Source organism: Thalassophryne amazonica, chromosome 1 (assembly GCF_902500255.1).
Source record: "Thalassophryne amazonica chromosome 1, fThaAma1.1, whole genome shotgun sequence".
In the NCBI taxonomy this organism is placed as follows: domain Eukaryota; kingdom Metazoa; phylum Chordata; class Actinopteri; order Batrachoidiformes; family Batrachoididae; genus Thalassophryne; species Thalassophryne amazonica.
In genome coordinates this window covers 122199350-122219093 of record NC_047103.1, presented here as the reverse complement: position 1 = coordinate 122219093, position 19744 = coordinate 122199350, and the positions used below count along the sequence as shown (strand labels likewise).

General features: G+C 41.8%; 1 protein-coding gene and 1 long non-coding RNA gene across 2 annotated transcripts in view; one reads left to right on the top strand and one right to left on the bottom strand.

The window, feature by feature from the left end:
• LOC117513706 (potassium voltage-gated channel subfamily H member 3-like) overlaps window positions 1–19744 on the bottom strand; it is a 519543-nt gene that overhangs the window by 11753 nt on the left and 488046 nt on the right. The gene's annotated exons all lie outside the window — the stretch shown is intronic.
• LOC117513724 lies at window positions 3142–19351 on the top strand. The gene is made up of 3 exons (XR_004561692.1): window positions 3142–3217; window positions 11822–11827; window positions 19341–19351. It is a non-coding gene; the product is annotated as an uncharacterized LOC117513724 (long non-coding RNA).

The window sequence follows — 19744 nt, the reverse complement described above, 5'->3', positions numbered from 1 at the left end:
GCAAATAAGTATTTGAACACCTGTGAAAATCAGTGTTAATATTTGATACAGTAGCCTTTGTTTGCAATTACAGAGGTCAAATGTTTCCTGTAGTTTTTCACCAGGTTTGCACACACTGCAGCAGGGATTTTGGTCCACTCCTCCATACAGATCTTCTCTAGATCTTTCAGGTTTGGAGTTTCAGGTCCCTCCAAAGATTTTCAATTGAGTTCAGGTCTGAAGACTGGCCAGGCCACTCCAGGACCTTGAAATGCTTCTTACGGAGCCCCTCCTTAGTTACCCTGGCTGTGTGTTTGGGGTCATTATCATGCTGGAAGACCCAGCCATGACCCATCTTCAATGCTCTTACTGAGGGAAGGAGGTTGTTTGCCAAACTCTCGCAATACATGACCCCATCCATCCTCCCTTCAATACGGTGCAGTCGTACTGTTCCCTTTGCAGAAGAGCACACCCAGAGTATGATGTTTCCACCCCCATGCTTCACGGTTGGGATGGTTTTCTTGGGGTTGTTCTCATCCTCTAAACATGGTAACTGGAGTTGATTCCAAAAAGCTCTATTCTGGTCTCATCTGACCACATGACCTTCTCCCATGCCTCCTATGGATCATCCAGATGGTCACTGGTGAACTTCAAACAGGCCTGGACATGTGCTGGCTTGAGCAGGGGGATCTTGCTGCCCTGCAGGATTTTAAGCCATGACAGCATCATGTGTTACTAATGTAATCTTTGTGACTGTGGTCCCAGCTCTCTTCAGGTCATTGACCAGGTCCTCCTGTGTAGTTCTGAGCTGTCTCAGAACCATCCTTTCCCCACAAAGTGAGATCTTGCATGGAATCCCAACCGAGGAAGATTGACAGTCATCTTGTGTTTCTTCCACTTTCTAATAAGTAATCATAACAGTTGTTGTCTTCTACCAAGCTGCTTGCCTGTTGTCCTGTAGTCCATCCCAGCCTTGTGCAGGTCTACAGTTTTGTCCCTGGTATCCTTAGACAGCTCTTTGGTCTTGGCTATGGTGGACAGGTTGGAGTGTGATTGACTGAGTTTGTAAACCAGGGCTGTGAAATGAAAATTGTGAAATCCAAGGAAAATTTGTAGTGGGGGGACTGCTCCCCAGGAGCTGGGGTCTAGAGCCCTGTGGAGCCCCAGAATTAAATTTTTATCTAATGATACTTCTTCAGCATTTCCTGGAAGAACAAATCTCAAAATTAGTGCATATTTAAATGATCCTACATTCAACCTTTTATTTGACCTGTCAATGATGATGTTGAAATAACAGAATATGACGTGGAAGTAGGACCTGGAATTTTCAAGAAAGCTTTGCGATAAGCATTTTAAAAACTCAGTGATATCCACGATTAGAGAGTACATCACTAACACCCCCCCCCCCCCCTCCCCATGATGTAATCCGCGGAATCCCATGGATCTGTGGAGTTTTCACAGCCCTGGTGAACAGGTGTCTTTTATTCAGGTAACAAGTTCAAACAGGTGCAATTAATACAGGTAAAGAGTGCAGAATAAGAGGTCTTCTTAAAAAAAAATTAACAGGTCTGTGTGAGCCAGAATTCTTGCTGGTTGGTAGGGGATCAAATACTTATTTGCAACAGTAACATACAAATAAATTATTAAAAAATCATACATTGTGATGTCCGGTATTTTATTTTTTTTTTTAGATTATCTCTCTCACAGTGGACATGCACCTAAGATGAAAATTTCAGACCCCTCCATGATTTCTAAGTGGGAGAACTTGCAAAATCGCAGGGTGTTCAAATAGTTATTTTCCTCACTGTACATGCACAAGCATGTATCAAATTGGAATTATATGGCTCCGTGCCTCACTGCACTGAAAGTTGCATTTTGTCATCTGTCCTCCCTCACCGCTGATGCAAAATACGTCAAATGTGACCTTGGTGGTATTCAAGACCCCTTGAGTGGAAAAACATCTAGCAACAAATCTATGCTCAATTTTTTTAATTCCAAATATTATTTGTAACTTTAAAATGTTATACTAAAATAAATTATGCTAAAAAGAGAAACAACTTTCTTACCAGACACATATGAATGTTCAAGTGTCTGTTACCCAACCACAAGATTTATAGGCTTTCCGTTCTCAATGCTCTGCACAGACAGAATAACATTCCATGTTTGAGTTATCACCATCTCTGTTGATGAAAATGGTCAGGTAACATGCTTCACAAACCTGCAAGGCTTTCTTTTATTGTGTATGCAGTTTTTTCAGTCATTACGACACACATTTGGTCATTGTTGATTATTTTCCATTGGGTCATAAGAGGTAGTATGTGGTCTTATATTTTATTAGTTGTCTCCTCTTGATCAGGTTCCTCTTTAGAGAGCAGGCCATGCCTTTTCACAGCTGCCTGCAACGATCCCACATCCTTGTTTTGTCCCACGATGTACAGATCTGTGCAGAGTGCATGGTTTCACGATTCATTGTTGCTTCTGTACAGTATTTCCATTAAGGTGATATGGTGATATTTGCCCGTAACAAAGCCTGAGTTGCCCACTTTGTTCTGCCATATGTAGTACTTGCAATACATCACGTTTTCCTTGAAAATGAGTTATTTTCACAAAGCTGGCTAAACTGAAATCTAGATATTACATATGAAGTGCCATTATTTCTGCATTATACGTATTACAGAATTATAGATTATTTTATTGGATGTGGTTACAGGTATGAAATTCATATCACAAACAGGAGTGGCTACAGGTACAAGATATTTCTGCAAATGCCTAGTACGAGCAATGAGTGCATGGTGCTCCAACACTGTGAGCTGACATGACAGAACCCAGTAGTATTAAGTATTAGTAACACTGGTATACAAATATTTAAACATTGTCTGCTTTAGAAATAAAATGTGCTATTATTATGGTTTTTGGAATGTTGAATGAAAATATGACAATAACAATGGCTTAACTGGCTACTGTTTCCAAGATTTATAAGGTTTTGCATTTTGCGTCTACATAATTATATTGTGTTAACAGTAGAGTTTTCATGAAAAATCATAAACATAGGTCCTTTTTTATGTTTCTCTAACTGTTTGTATATTTCACCTGTTCTCTTTTTGTAACACTTTAAAAATCAGCAAAAGGGTTATATATTAATCCTTAGTATCATAGTAGTAGCATTTCTTTCTCCGTGGCCCAAAATTAATAAAGTTTGACTATCTTTATTTCAGAAGCATTTTGGCTGTAGACCAGTGTAATGTATTACTTAATTACTTAAGTATCACAGACACAATGGAGCTGTAAAAGAGGTGACATCTACATTCTGTCAGGTGAGCAACATCTACAGCCTGCACAAACTTCATAAGATCAGTTTTAGTAACAAGAGAAGCATTATAGCAGAGTTTCGGGCAGACAGTGAGGAGACCCAGCTCCCCATGGATCAGAATCCCCAGGGGCAGGCGACGTAGACAGCAAAGGGAGAGGAAGCAAAAGCGAAGCTGCAGGACCAGTGTGCTAGCAAGACTATGGAGGCAGCCTGCTAAACCACTGCTTCCAAGTACTTTCGTCACCAATGCCAGATCCCTAGTCAACAAAATTGATGAACTGAGGCCACGGGTGGTGACTAAGAACATTGTCAAGAACAGCTGCCTTCTGCTGATCACAGAATCCTTTCTCTACTCATTGATTCCCGGAGAGTTTACTGTGGTCCTGATTGCTGTTGTTTATATAGCACCAGATGCTAATGCTAGCACAGCCACTGGACTTCTACACTGTATCATTAATACTCAGCTAACCAAGAGCCCTGATGTTGTGCATATCATCCCGGGGGAATTTAATCATGTCGATATAAAACCAATGCTCCCAAAATGCTAAGTGTGCTACCAGAGGAGCCAGCACATTGGATAAAGTATTCATGAACATCAAGCAGGGCTACAGGGTTAAACCATTACTGCATCTGGGCCAGTCTGATCACTTATCTCTCTAATCCCTGTGTACACCCCAGTGTGCACACCACTCAGGAGAGCTGCTCCCACCACCATAAAAACAGTCACAACATGGCCAGAGGGATCCTCCTAGCAGCTACAAGACTGTTTCAGGAGGACTGACTGGGGTTTAATGAAGGTCCTAACCTATTGTATCTCTGCAATGTTCTCTAGTTGCACAGTAGCACAGAGGAAAGACCTCCAGGGGGTCATACATGCTTCCCAGTGGATACTCAGAGTCATCCTCTCTCACTTGAAGAGCTGCACAGCTCCCGTCGCCTCAAGGGTGCTGTGAGCATCTTTTAGGAACCTTCACATCCCGGTCATGGACTGAACGTCTGCGTCTAGGCATACGCTTCAGCGCTATAAGGTCAAAGACAAACAGGCTAAGAAATAGGCTCTGTCCATCAGCCATTACATCATGAAATGCTGCCTGAAGCTAATGCAGCACACAGCAGTCTGCATGTGGAATGGACATTGCCACAGGAACAGGCCCACTGATGGCATGAGGAATGCTGGATGACCCGTGCCTGCGGCATAACCATCTGCATGGACTTCTCATCAAATAGATATTCTTTTATTATGTCATGTTATTTTCATTTCCTGTTTTCTGTTTCTTCACCTCTATTGTCAGGATTTGGATTTTTTTTGTGTCTTGTTTGAATCGTGTGCTCTGTTTGGTTATTGTGTTTTTGTAGTTTTTCTAGGTAGTTTGTTCTCTTGCTGGTCTTTTTCTGCTTGGGTTTTGTCTGTCCCCTTTTCTCTCATCTTTTCCTTGGTGCGTGGTGGTGGGCGTTTCACTTTGTCTGGCCACACCCTTGTTCTAGTGCTTTCCACCCACACCTGTCCCCAATTTGTAGCTCAACACCTGGGTGTATTTAAGGTTCTCTGGTTTCATTTGTCACTCACCAGATCAATGCGCCTTTTGCCTTCTTGCCAGCTCTACTCTGTGCATTTTCTCAGTCCTGTTTTTCCTCATCGTTTTTTAACTGCCTCCCTGTGTACCTGACTCCGACGCTGACTGATGTTTTTTGTACTGCTGCTTGTTTTGGACTGCCTTAACATGTACTGACCTCTGCCTGAATCTCTACTAAACCTTTTTGAACCACAGAGCTGTGTGCCTGAGTTTTGCATTTGCATCCAGACGTCTTTAGCCACCAAGCTTGTTAGATCAATCTGGCCAGCAATGGACGCAGCAGACTCAGATGCTTTTCAGCGAGCGGTACACCACCACAGTAAGTAGCTTGTGCAGCAAGAGGATCAGTTGACTACGCTTAACACCGGTATAAATGAGCTGGCCAAATGCCAGGACTTGTTTATGTCCTCTGTAAGCGCACAGATGCAGCAGCTTTTGTCTAAGCTTAGCCATCAGGCAAGCCCAGCAGTGTCTACCAGCACCCCTCTTCTGGGGTTGTCAGCAGCCACGCCAGCTCCCGTACCTACACCTGAATTTTGCAATCAGCTGTCTCAACCTGAGTGATTCTCCTGAGAAACGGGTGACATCAGACCCTTCATAACCCAGTGCGAGTTGCACTCTGTCATCTATGTTCCTGTTTGAAAGAACAAAAATAGCATACATGATATCACATCTTACCAGTCGAGCAGCTGCATGGGCCATGGTGGAGTGGAGTCATCAGTCGACTTCCGGCACATCCCTGAGTGCTTTCATGCCGGCTCTGCAGCAGGTCTTTCAGCACACCTCCCCAGGGTCCGAAGCTGCATGCTCATTGATGAGGCTCAAACAGGGCAGCCACCGCATTTCTGACCATGCAATAGACTTTTGAATTCTGGCAGCAAAGAGTGAGTGGAATCCAGCAGTCCTCCTCAACGTATTCTTTCAGGGGCTTGCCGACAACATCCGGGATCGGCTCATTGCCGTGGAACTTCATGAAGATCAAGATCAGCTTATTGCCTTGGCCATCCGAACTGACCATCGGCTGGTGGAACGTCCACGCCACGAAGCACGTAATCCAGCTCGCCATTTTACCTCGCCTCCGAGCTGCTCTGCAGCTCCCAGCCATGCCGTGTCTATCGCTGTCTCACACAACATGGAGGAGCCGATGCAGCTGGGCAGGACTTGCCTGTCCACAGAGGAGTGACAGCGACACTGTGTGGAGGGCTAATGTTTGTACTCTGGACAGATGGGTCATATGATCGCCGGTTGTCTGGTCAAGGGTGCCTCCATGCAGCTGAATACCAGTTTGCCGGTGAGTCTAAATTCTATTGAACACTGGCTCTTAATTTGATTTCAGCTAAATTAATTTCTGACCATTCATTCTGCGCTGTTTCTGCATTTGTTGACTCAGGCTCTGATGCTGATTTGTTATTGTCCTCTCTTGCCAGGACCCTCCAACTTAACCTGTTTCGGCTCTCCCGCCCTCTGGTGGTGCAAGCAGTGGATGGTTACAAGAATCACTCTGAACTCATTAGCGTCCACATTTTTGATTTTACCACCCCTCATGACTACAACTGCACCACTGAGCTCCTCCCCAGGGCTAGTCCTCCTCAAGGGAAATTATTTTCACTATCTGCCCCTGAATGCGTTGCCATGAACGAGTATATTCAGGAGCCTCTGTTGGCCGGCTTGATTTGCCACTCCTCCTCACTCACTGGGGCAGGATTGTTTTTCGTAGAAAAGAAAGATAAGTCTCTTCATCTATGCATTGATTACCGAGGGCTCAACGACATTGCCGCTCATCTCCACCGCATTCGAGCTTCTGTAGGATGCCAACATTTTTACCAAGCTCGATTTATGCAATGCATACCATTTGGTCAGGATCAAGCAGGTAGACAAGTGGAAAAGTGCCTTTAACATGTCCACGGGGCACTATGAGTACCTTGTAATGCCATTTGGACATTTGAACGCACCAGCCGTTTTCCAAAATCTTGTTAATGTTGTATTATCAAAGTTTCTAAATAAATGTGTGTTCATCTATTTGGATGATATACTAATTTTCTCCTCGGACCTCGCCTCACACATCTGACACATCCGCGCTGTGTTGAGAGACACTCTTACAGAATAATTTGTATGTAAAAGTGGAAAAATATGAGTTTCATCAGCCCACAGTCTCCTTTTTAGGTTTCACCTTAGCCGATGGTAAGATCAGGATGGACCCAGCCAAAATAGCGGGCATGCAGGAATGGGCAGTTCCTGGGAGTCGTAAGGAGGTTCAGCGTTTCCTGGGGTTTGCGAACTTCTACCGCAAATTCATTCTGAATTTTAGTACCATCGCAGTTCTGCTTCATGAGGTAACAACATCGCCACTCTGACCGTTCAAGTGGACGCTGGAGTGTGATAAAGTCTTTCAGGTCCTAAATCATCGCTTTACCACACCCCTGTATTGCTCCTCCCTGACCTGGCCCGGCAATTCGTGGTCTAAGTCGATGCTTCTGATGTGGGGGTTAGTGCCATCTTCTCTCAAATGAATCCCTTGGATAAATGGCTGCATCCTTCTGCATTTTTGTCCAGGAAACTGACTGCAGCCAAATTAAATTATTACATTGGAGACCGTGAACTGCTAGCCATTAAGGTGGCCTTGGAGGAGTGCCGCGACTGGCTGGAGGGGGCACAAATGGCATTTTTGGTTTACACAGACTATAAAAATCTGGCTTATCTGCATTTTAATGCTAGGCAAGCTAGATGGGCTATCTTTTTTTATCCATTTTGATTGTATTTTTTCATATCACCCTGGGTCAAAGAACGGCAAACCAGATGCATTGTCTCAACAATCCAGATGATCCAGAAGATGTGCCCTCTGACCCTGACAGTATTTTGTTGGAGTCCTGCTTCATGTCCGCAATTACCTGGGAAATTGAGTCAAGAGTTAGATCCGCCCTGGGTAGCGAACCATGTCCGCCTGAGTGCCCCAGGGTAAACTGTTTGTGCCTGCACTCCTGAGGGGAGATGTGATTAAATGGGGTCATGATAGCAGATTTGTGTGTCACCTGGGGTTTTTCAAGTCTTCAAAATATTTAAGATAACTTCCTGGTGGAATTTTTCAGAATAAGAGCAAATTTACAGACTTCCTTTTTGTAATTCACATTGCCGCTGTTAAAACTTTTTTCTAAATTCACAAAGACTTTCAATTTGGTTCCAACTTTTTTAAAGCTACCAGAAACGCTTCTCAAAAAATGCCTTCACCTCTTCGGTCAAACAAGCTGCAATGAACCTACCTACAAAGCATCAGCCATCACTACTGCCTGGGGATCACTGGGGAGACCTGCAATTAACCCCTGACCCGAGCGAGTATAGGCCGAACCAGGCCCATCAACGACTGACGCGGATCAGATTGTTTCATCTCTAAAAGGTTCCAGAACAAAAAAAAAAAGGTTTGTTGTTAATGGGTGCAAAGTGGTTTTAAACATATTCATATATTTGTTTGATAATTTCCTTAATAATAATTGGCTTCAAAATTCATCACTAAATTCAAATCAGATTTATTTACTTCATCCCTTAAGCTTTATTCCACTGCTTTCTTTCAGTGTCTCATGAGAAGCAAAATGTGTCCATAAATGAACTTATTTAATCACTGTCCAGACTAAAATGCCATTAAATTGTTCATTTTCTTGTATATTTGTAAATAAAATGTAAATATTTTGCTGTGGTTCATTTTTTTGTTCAGATGGAAACTCTTGGTCAGTCGTATCATAGAATTCATGACTTTCACATTTGAGACTGATTAATTAATTTGAGACTTATTAATTAATGTTTAAATCAAAGTTCGTATAGCTTAAATTATAGGGGGTGCTCTAAAGATAATTAACTATCATTCTAATTTTATTCCAAACAATTATCAATAAATCTTAAAATTGTCAATTATTTTGGCGACCCATTGAATGAGGTCCAGTCCAATTTAGGATTTTAGTAATTCCATTTGCTATAATCTTTTGGTCCTCAGCTTGAGGCCAATAACACATACGAGGCTCCTTATATTTGCTACATATTTATGGCGCTCCCGTGTGAGGTGCTATTAATCCCAAATTATTAAAATAATTATTTAAATTCACTACAAATCTATACAAAATTAAATAAATTGAAATTAAATTAAAATTGCTAATTAATGTATGTCATGCCCGGCCCATTTCCAGGTTTTCATCCGTATTTTGCCTTTTTATTTAGTTCATCCCCTTCTGCCCCAGCTTTGTTTTATTAATTATTTTCATGATTTGGTTATTCTCTGTTCTAGTTTTGCTGTTCTTATTTCGGTTGGTTTCTGTTGTACTTTTATATCGGGTTTTGATTTCTGTTTATTAGTCTGTTCCTGTTTAGTTTTGCTTTAGTATTGATTTCCTGATCAGTTCTTATGTAGTTTCTTTTGTTTGCATGCTCATGTTTGATTTCAGTTTCTGTTTTTGTAGTTTTACATTCTGTGTTAAGCCTGGTTCACACGACAGGATTTTAAAATTATCTTTAGGTTTCCAAAACCTGAGAGACCACACATGTGAAGATAAAAAAAATCATAGATCTAACAGTGTTGGTCGTACAGTGTGTGGTGTTCAGCCAAACGGTAAGGACAACACCACCACACATGAACAGATTTCACACACCAACATTCCCAGCTCAGACAGGAAATCTCGCAAAATCTCTCGAGATTAAACATTACTTCAGCTTAAACAAACAGAGATAGTTTGTGGACTATTTGAAACAGAGGGAAAAAACTATACAAAAAGAAAAAGAAAAGGCGTTCTTTAAAGGAGTGGAGACAGCGTGACCACTGGACTTTCAGGTAAGTCAGAACAGCTGTTTTGATTTTATTTTCCGCTCCGTACATCCGTCACCTTGCTTTCTGATTGGCTGCACGTCACATTCAACAGGCTGCATGCTCGTTTGTGGTCAGAGGACACCACACATGCTTCGATATTGGGCCAAAAAAATCCAACATGTTGAATATCCCCGATTTGCATTCAGAGCGCTCCTGACGTCCTTCCAAACAGATCAGAGCACTCTTAACACACCACACACGACAGGAATATTTGATAAGATTATCTTTAGCATCATCACGATTGTCAGGGCCTCCTTAAGATTGTCGGATGGTGAAGATCGGGTCTGATATCAGCCTAATTATCCTGCCGTGTGAACCGGGCCTTAGTCTGATCTCATGCCTAGTTATTTATGTTCTCACTCCACAGCCCTGCACCTGCTATTGTCTTTGTACTGTTCATTATTCCATTATTCCTCACACCCAGCTTATTATGTTCACATCACTGCACCTGCCCCATGTCTTTGTCTCTCACCTTGTTTATGTCTGCTTTGTGTTTCTGTTCACTCCCACTCTTGCACCAGCTCACATGTCTTTGTGTATTACATCACTTCAGTTTGTGCACTTCCCTCCTCACAATCTTGATTGTGCATTATCTTTGTTCACTAGCCACTCCCCTTCTAGATTGTTCCTCACGTGCACCTTGTTGACACCACCTGTCGACTTGTTTCACACTAATTAGTCCACATGTATTTAAACCCCACAGTCCTTCAGTTCCCCGCCAGATTGTTGTCTCAGTACACTTTCCAGCGCCCTTCACAGCCCTGTTTTTGTCAAGCCGTGTATTGACCTACTGCTCTGTGTTTCCTCGACCATGCCTCTTGTCTCATCCCAGATGTCGGTGTTTGCTTGTGCCTCTGACCCCTGCTCGTTCATGACTGCATCTCTGCCTAATCCTGCTTGTACTTCTGCTGCACTGACTGACCACATGTGTACCAAAACCAAGCCTGAAATAAAGACCATGATTTCTCCTACACTTAAGCCTAGTCTGGGAGTTTGCATTGCGGGTCCAGCCACCATGACAGCCGGGCAGCCGCCCATTCTGACAATGTACCATGTGCAATAAATCATCACGTGCAAAATGTGCAATATTTTTTCATATATTTTTATATACGAGGTCTGTTAGAAAAGTATTGGACCTTTTTATTTTTTGCAAAAACCTGATGGATTTGAATCACGTGTGCTTGCATGAGCAAACCTTGAACGTTCGTGCGCATGCGTGAACTTTTTCATGCCTGTCGATTGCGTCATTTCCTGTTAAGCAGCCTTTGTGTGGGACGCGTGCTGTGCGCTCGGCGGATTTTCATTTCAAGGAAAAAGATGGAACGACTGGAGCAGCGCCGCATCAAATTTTGCCAGAAACTGGGCGACAGCCAGGTGGAAACTATTCGGATGATTCAGACAGCTTTTGGTAACGACGCTATGGGCATCGCACAGATTAAGGAGCGGTACAACCAGTTTAAAGATGTCCGCACAATGGTGGAGAGCGAACCACGCTCCAGTCGGCCATCAACATGCTGAAATGACCAGATCATTTCAAAGTGAACGCTGTGGTGATGCGGGACCATCGTGTGACTGTCCTGAGAAATTGCGGAAGAGGTGGACATCAGCACTTTTTCAGTACATTCCACCTTAGAAGACAGAAGATTTGGCCATGAAAAGAGTGGCTGTGAAATTCATGCTGCTTCTGATGGCGGAGCAAAAGCGCCTCCTTGTTGAAGTCTCACAGGACATGCTGTGACATGCCCACCTCTTCCACAATTTCTCGGACAGTCACACGACTGAAAAGTCACCGAAAGCCATCTGAATCATCCGAATGGTTTCCACCTGGTTGTCGCCCAGTTTCTGGCAAAATTTGATGCGGCGCTGCTCCAGCACACGTCCCACACAAAGGCTGCTTACCAGAAAATGATGCAATCGACAGGCGTGAAAAAGTTCACGCATGCTCACAAACGTTCAAGGTTTGCTCATGCAAGCACACGTGATTCAAATCCATTAGGTTTTTGCAAAAAATAAAAAGGTCTGATACTTTTCTAACAGACCTCATATTTCCTGAATGTGTAATATTTTTCTGACATGTTTGACTGAATGATTGTATGATTAATGATATTCTAGGCTTTCGTTCCCATTTTTTAGATCCTTTGTCTAGCTACCTATTTATATTTTTACATATGGGTACTGTTGAGGTGGCACCTTAATTTCGTTGTACAATGTCACATTGTTCCAATGACAATAAAGAATTTTTGATCTTTGATTAATGAGCACAATCTACTCAGCAATGGTCATTTTCACTCAACTGTTGCTAGGAGCTATCTTTCACATCTTTAACAGTCAAAGTGGAGGGAAAAAATGAATGGATTATTGGGTTGTGTCATAGCCACTCAGAGCGTCAGAACATACCTGTAAGCCATTTCCATTTGAGGCATGACTTTTGAATCTGCAGCCACATTAAGTATTATTGCAGGTAGAAGAAAGTGCATGTGCAAGGTTTGAATTTTATGCTGCCATCAACAGAAACTAGGAACTTGGACTTCCTCACTTACAACTCAGAAAAATTCATCCAACAAAGCTGTGATGAAACATGTTTCTCCTCACCAGCTCATTTCGGAAAACCACGTCATAACATTGTAGCAATCATTAGTGCTGACAGCTGACGAAGATCTGTGGAACATCTTACCTGTCCAGCAGATATCCATTGCACATTGCTGTCTGATTGTTTAAAATTAACATATTGTTCGTCTTTTGGGTGCCCCGTTTTTTTTTTCTTCTTTTTTTCTCTCATTTTTTTTTACTTCAGGGTTACCACAGCAGGTCCAGACAGATCCACATCTGGATTTGGCAGACATTTTATGCAGGATGCTTTTGCTGACCAGTGGTGGGCACAGCTAACCAAAAGGTTGGCTTCGCTAACAGCTAATCAGCTAATTGAAAAGTTAACTTTTATGAAGCTAAACCAATAAACCACCCAAAAAAATTAACGGAAGCTACAGCTAACCGGTAACTTTCAGTATTGTCTCCAGTACACTTGCAACTACTAACAAGCTGATTTTGAGTTTTAACACCATGATCTCTTCTGGAAGTGTCAAAGGTAACCACAGACTCAAACACTGAGTCAGTATTTCTGTTTTTGTGCATCCTGCCCACTGTTGGAAGCTCCTGTTTACTCCATAGCTTGCAACAGCGAAGCTCAACTCTACACACACACACACACACACACACACACACACACACACACACACACACACACACACACACACACACACACACACACACACACACACACACACACACACAAATACAACATTATTCTTTAACAGAATATAACAGTGCTATAATAGTGAATATAATAGACCGCTGTCAGGCAGAGGTCTTGGAAAATAAAGCAGTTTTGACATGACCATCATTTCAGGCCACTGTCACATTTCTTTTAATATATTTATTATACTTCATGGACCATAGTGAACATTTCGTATTTGTATAAATATGATGTCCTAAAAAACAACAACACTATAACAAAAACTGACATGGAGGATCCTTGATCTCTGCACATGAATAGGAATAAACAAAATCTGTAGTTTTTGTTAAAAGCATTTCCTTTCAGCCATTACTGGCATGCATGTCTTTCTATATATCTGAGCTGAGCTCTTGCAGCTGCTGTGCTGCACATCAGGATGTAATTTGTAAAGAATATACAACACGTCTCATTTTGGGAGGAAAAAACGTTTTAGTCGATTGTAGTTTCTTGTCTGTATTACAACGTTTGTAAGAGGTGTCATTTTATTTAAAGTGGCAATTCATTTTGAAGTTATTAATTCTGACCGGACTCTGTCTCGACAGAGAGCCGCATAGCGTTTGGAGCTGTGCCAACTGAAAGGAGGACGATTCTCGTTTCTTGACTACAACAAGACAAGAGTCCCAGTTAGTGACTTTAATCCACACAAAAGTGACTCATGGTATTTTAATGGCTTTGAGAGGGGTTAAGAAGTGGACTTGCCGTTTCTGAAGAGCAGTGAATCAAAGAACCAACGAGCTAGTGGATCGAAGCATTGCTTCAATGGTTCACGCTTCAAAGTGGAGTCGCGCTGCAGAAACGGTTGATTACAGACCCGCTGCAGACCAAACCCTGAATATCCGACTTTATTTGTACCTCCATATGACTCTGAAACTCAGAAAAATCTGTATAATTTACGGACAATCCGTATAGGTTGACATGTATGATCGGAAAACCACCAAAAATGTAATTTCAGTCATCATAGAATGCCTTTCAAACACACTATTGTCTGAAAACTATTTATAAACCACTCACCGTTTCTTGCTGAAATAAGCACCCAATTTTCCTTGCACAACTTTTTTCCTGGATGCCATGATCATTGACTCGACTGAACTGACGCTATGTTTGTTTGATCCGGGTTGAATTTTCCTGTGTACACCTGCGTGGTGCATTGTGGGATCAAATCAAAAGCTGTGTTCACCGCGAGGACACGTTCGGCACTATTCGGAATTTTCCAGATTTTTTTTTACCGATGACAAACGATGCGTAAAAGAATCTGACAGATGCAACTGCATTGGTCCAAACTGGTCTGGATCCGGGCCTGGTGTTACAGTTTGTTTATGACCCGGAGCTCAAACATGTCGAGGTGGATGAGCAGGTGAGAGAGCACAGCTTCTATGGTTAGGTGTGTAGGCTAAAACTTACCAACATGGCCTCTCCCATTTGCCTCGTCTTCCCTTTTCCATTGGGGAAAAAAGTACACTTTTCACAACTGCTTCACTGATTGCAGCCGAAAACAAAACAGTGCATCATTTTTCAATATAATTTCAATTTCAATTTATTCATTTTATATAGCAACAAATCACAACAGAGTTGCCTTAAGGTGCTTCACACAAAACAATTCAAAAAACAAAATAAAATGAATTAAACGATTTAAAAAAGCACACTAAAAGATTTTAAAAAGCACAGTAAAAGAGTAAAATAAAAAGCATAGTAACATAATATGCCAGTATTCTAGCCATATGAAATTGAAAATAAGTGTGTCTTAAGTGTGGATGTAAAAATCTCCACAAACTCTGACTGCTTTATTGACGCAGGGAGATCATTCCACAGAACAGGGGCATGATAAGAGAAAGCTCTGTGACCTGCAGACTTTTTATTCACCTTAGGGACACAAAGTAGTCCTGCACCCTGAGACCGCAAAGCCTGGGCCGGTACATTAATTACATCAGCTAGGTAAGGAGGTGCCAGTCCGTGAACAATTTTATAGGCTACTAGTAGAACCTTAAAATCCGATCTCACAGAGAAAGGAAGCCAGTGAAGAGATGCCAAAATGGGTGTAATGTGGTCAAAGCTTCTGCTTCATGTCAAAAGTCTGGCAGCAGCATTTTGAACCAATTGGAGAGCCATAATGCTGGACTACACTAACCCAGAAAATAGAACATTGCAATAATCCAATCTAAAAGAGACAAATGCATGAATCAGGGTCTCAGCATCAGCCATGGACAGGATGGGATGAATCTTCGCTATATTTCACAGATGGAAGAAAGCAGTCCTCATAATATCTCTAATATGGAGGTCAAAGGACAACGTAGGATCAAAAATTACCCCAAGGTTCCTCATTTTGTCAGTATGATGTATGACACACAAGCCTAGGCTAGGTGCTAGCTGGTCAAACTGATGCTCAAGTCTCACGGGACCAAAAACCATCATTTCAGTCTTCTCAGAGTTTAAAAGTAGGAAATTACTAGACATCCAGCTTCTCACTGATGCAAGGCAATCTTCTAATGATTTTATGTGGATGAGATTACCAGTAGTTATCGGCATGTACAATTGTGTATCATCAACATAGCAGTGAAAGACAATCACAAAATGCTACAGTATATGCCCAAGGGGAGCTACATAAAGGGAGAAAAGCAGGGGGCCTAAGATGGATCCCTGTGGAACCCCAAATTTCATGTCACTAAGGTTAGAGGTAGTGTTACTGTACAAAACACAGTGAGAACGACTGGACAGGTATGATGTCAACTCGGCAAGGGTACTTCCAGTAATCCCAAAATCATTCTCCAGTCTATCGAGTAAAATATGATGATCCACAGTGTCAAACACAGCACTGAGATCTAGCAGCACCAGAACCACAGTGGTGTCTGAGTATATTGCAAGCAGAAGAGAGAGCTGTCTCTGTGGAGTGATATTTTCTAAAGGCAGACTGCAGTGGCTCAGAAAGATTATTCTCAGTTAGGTGGTCCACAAGCTGCTGTGTTACCACTTTTTCCAGAATTTTTAAGTGATAGATTTGATATCGGCCTATAATTTTTCAAAACACTGGGGTCAATAATAGTAATGGTTTAATCATTGCAAATATGAAATATTTATTAACAGATCCAGAAGTTAATGAGAGATGAACAATTTCCAGCACAGTCGGCCCGACACAGTTTTGTTGGTATAGGACCAAATAAGCAGATTGTGCTTTTTATAGACATTACGAGTTTTGTCAGCACGCCTAGAGAGATACTATCAAATTCTGTAAATCTAGGTAACACCTCAGTGGTAGCACCCACGTCAACAGCAGGGTGTTGTGGTTGGGTTAAGGCATGCTGGGATATGCTCAACCTAATGTTTTCTATTTTCTTCTCGAAGTAATCAAAGAAGTTCTGTGCTGAAAAGGGACAGCGACTTATAGGTGATTGTCCATGAATAAGTATTGCCATCGTGTTGAACAAGAACTTTGAGTTATGCTTGTTTTAGTTGATCAGATCAGAGTAATAGGCCTGTTTTGTAGTCAGCAGTGCATGCTTATTATCTAAAATAGCATTACGTCACGCAAGGTGGAATACTTCTAATTCAGAGCTATGTCATTTCCGTTCTAAACCTCTATCCTTTGGCCTGAGGTCACACAAGTAACCACTGAACCAAGGTGACTGTGTTTTAGGAAGGCGTGATTTTAATAAAGGTGGCACAATCTTGTCAAGTGTAGTTTTGAGCGCTGAGTTTAAACTATCCACAAGACTGTCTACTGATTGGGCATTCTCCAAACATGAAACTAAGATATCAGGTAATCTAGCTTCAAATTCAGTCATAGTGAGGAGTCAGTGTGTCGCCGCAGTAATAAACAAGGTTGTTGTTACACTTAACATGGCAGCGAAACTGTGAAACTAATAAATGAGTGGTCAGAGACCACTGGTGCAAGAGGCATGATGTCAATATTTGTGAAAGCAATACCACGTGCGAGAACCAAATCCAGGGTATTTCCGCTAATGTGCGTTGAGTCCTGAATGCATTGCCAGAATCCTAATGCATCCACAATTTCCATAAATGATTTCCAAAGGGGATCAGAAGGCTTATTTATGTGAATGTTAAAGTTACCAATAATCAGAATGTTATTTGCACTAGTTGACAAGTTAGAGATGAATGCACCAAATTCATCTAAGAATTCAGAGTGTGAGCCAGGGGGCCTATATACAGTGACAAAATAACATGGCTGATTTCCATTCTTCTGACCCTGGCAATACGTAGCATCGTGGTCAGAGCGGAGAATCAGATGCTCAAATTAATTATATTTGTGACCCCCAACAGCTGATAAGGTAAACCTAGATTTATAAATAAGAGCAACACCCCCCCCCCCCCTTGCTTCACATCACGAGGGACATGACTAAATGTGTATCCTCGTGGGCAGGTCTCATTTAAAGGAGAGACAACTGTAGGTTTAAGCCAGGTTTCACATAACCCAATCATATTTAAATAAATAATTCTATAATTATTCAACAATGATTTTGAGGAGTGATCTTATGTTAATGAGACTCAAACTAAGGACCTCAGTGGGGTTGATAGTTGGACAGTTCGGATTTAGGGGTGGTTCCAGAGTAGCATATATAAGGTGCCTGGAAGTAGGTTTTGTTATCTAGTTTGGCATTCCCATGTCTTTATATCTGTCTGTCCTGTCTTGTCTCCTCTTCTTTAGTTCTGCATTGCTGTCATTGTCTTGGTTAGGCTTCACCCTGAGTTTATGTAGTAGTTCCTATTTTTGCCTTTTCACTCACCTTCCAGTCTTGTCTCTCCTCTGGTGTTTGCTTCTGGGTTTTTTCCTATATTGTCTTTAGTCTCAATTGTGTCTGAGTCTTGTGTCACTTTGTATCTGCCTCCACGTCATTTCTATGCATATTCTGGTTCTTTGCTGCCCCCTGGTGTGCCCCCATCCCTGTGTCACTTTCTGTTTCATCCATATTCATGTATGGCCTATTCCTCTGCTGTCATAGGTTAATCATTACATCACTTCAGTTTGGTTCCAGCTGTGTTGAATTTACTCATCAGCCTTTGGTATTTAGTCTCATATGTGTTTGTGTTTCTTGGAGGTTCATTGTTTGTCTTTGTCCACTGAGTGATGGTGCAGTGTTCATGTCTGCTCTCCACTTCCTATTGTTTTTTGGCTCGACCTTTTGGAAGTCCTGGTTTCTCCACTACTCCACAGTTTGTAAGTAATTTATTTTGTTTTTGGACTTCTCTGAAGATTGACTGCCTTAGTTTGGTCCTTGATGTCTCACACTCTGGATTCCCATCTCCCTGAGTGGAAGAAGATTGTATTTTTGTTGTTCCAATCCTTCACCAGTTTTTGTGCCCTGCACCCCTGTTGTAAATAAATTCTACTGTTTTGAAATTCATTCCATGTTTGGTCTGACCTGCAACTGGGGTACATCCTTGACTCTGTTCCTGGCACCCTTTAACATAACAGGTTTAGGTTTAAGACATTCCATGCAGACAGTAGGTAGCAGACACAAAATATTTAATATTGCTGGAACAGGTAACGGGCCATCCTCAACTTCAATGTCGTCTAACATAGTAAAAGGAATTAAATTTGCAAAACATATCCCTCTATGATTTTTAAGGACACATATATGGAAGCAGGCCACAATCTCAACTTGATAAATTTCCCACCCTGAAAATCCACTGTCACCACAGTGGGTTTTCTGGATTAAATTCCCAGTGAAACTAGTAGATTCCACACCCACATTTGTCATAAGCAAGGCTCATAAGCAAGGCTTATGACAAATGTGGACAAGTTGGGACATGCTTATCTCGGCTTTCAGTGCTTACCAGTCGAGTGAGTATAAGAGAAATTGTGGAGAGCTGGGCTTGTCCTCTGGCAGTCCGAAACGGAGGTGTTCCTTTGTCTCGCTTCATCAGCGAATTGGTCGTGACGCGCGAAGCCTCCGAGCGGCTTTCCATGACAAAATCTCTTGTTAAAAGTGAAATCTGCCGGAAAATGGCTGATGTCCAGCTCTTGTGATAACCAGAGAAATTGCACACGACGGTCCCGGCTCCACACAGCCATCCGTTTAGAAATGATGTGGTGGTTTCTGCCTCTCGATGGCGGCTCGGAGCGCGGCGCACCGTGCGCCATTGTGGGCCGTCCTTAAAGCTGTAGTAACACTCCTTATTCTCTGTGAAGCCCGTAAAATTTTCACCGAAAGCCAGATAAATTTTTCGAATGGTCTCCAGCTGCCTGTCTCTAACAGTTTCTGAAAAAATTCTGATGGAAAAAAAGCCCAAATCATTCTGCCATTTCCTAACACAGCTAAAGTGAGTGATGGTCACTAACAGCCTAAATCCTAATTGTTATGATGTCGGTGTGGTATGAAAATGCAGTAAGGTATGTCTTCTATAATATATTCCAATTCTAAAGTAGAACTCTATAAGTGTGTAATACTAAGGTATATCTAAATATCTAAAAAAAGAAGAGTAGAATAGAAGAGTAGAATAGAGTAGAGTAGAGTAGAGCCACTTAGGTGCCTGGTCTTGAGAACCAGGGATGGTAGGTTGTCCTTTGAAAGGCCATACAGCTTTAATATAATATGAAACTGTGAAATACTGTGTCTAATATTTAAAAATCCCTATAAATACATGTAATTAAGGAAAATGTTTTTCCATCTATCACCTTAAAATTATGTACTTTTATTGATTAAAAGATGTATAATTTCTTTTAGGTAGCCCTATAACATGATTGGTCGAAGGTCTTGTGTTCATGACAGATGTCTGTTGTGGTCACTTAA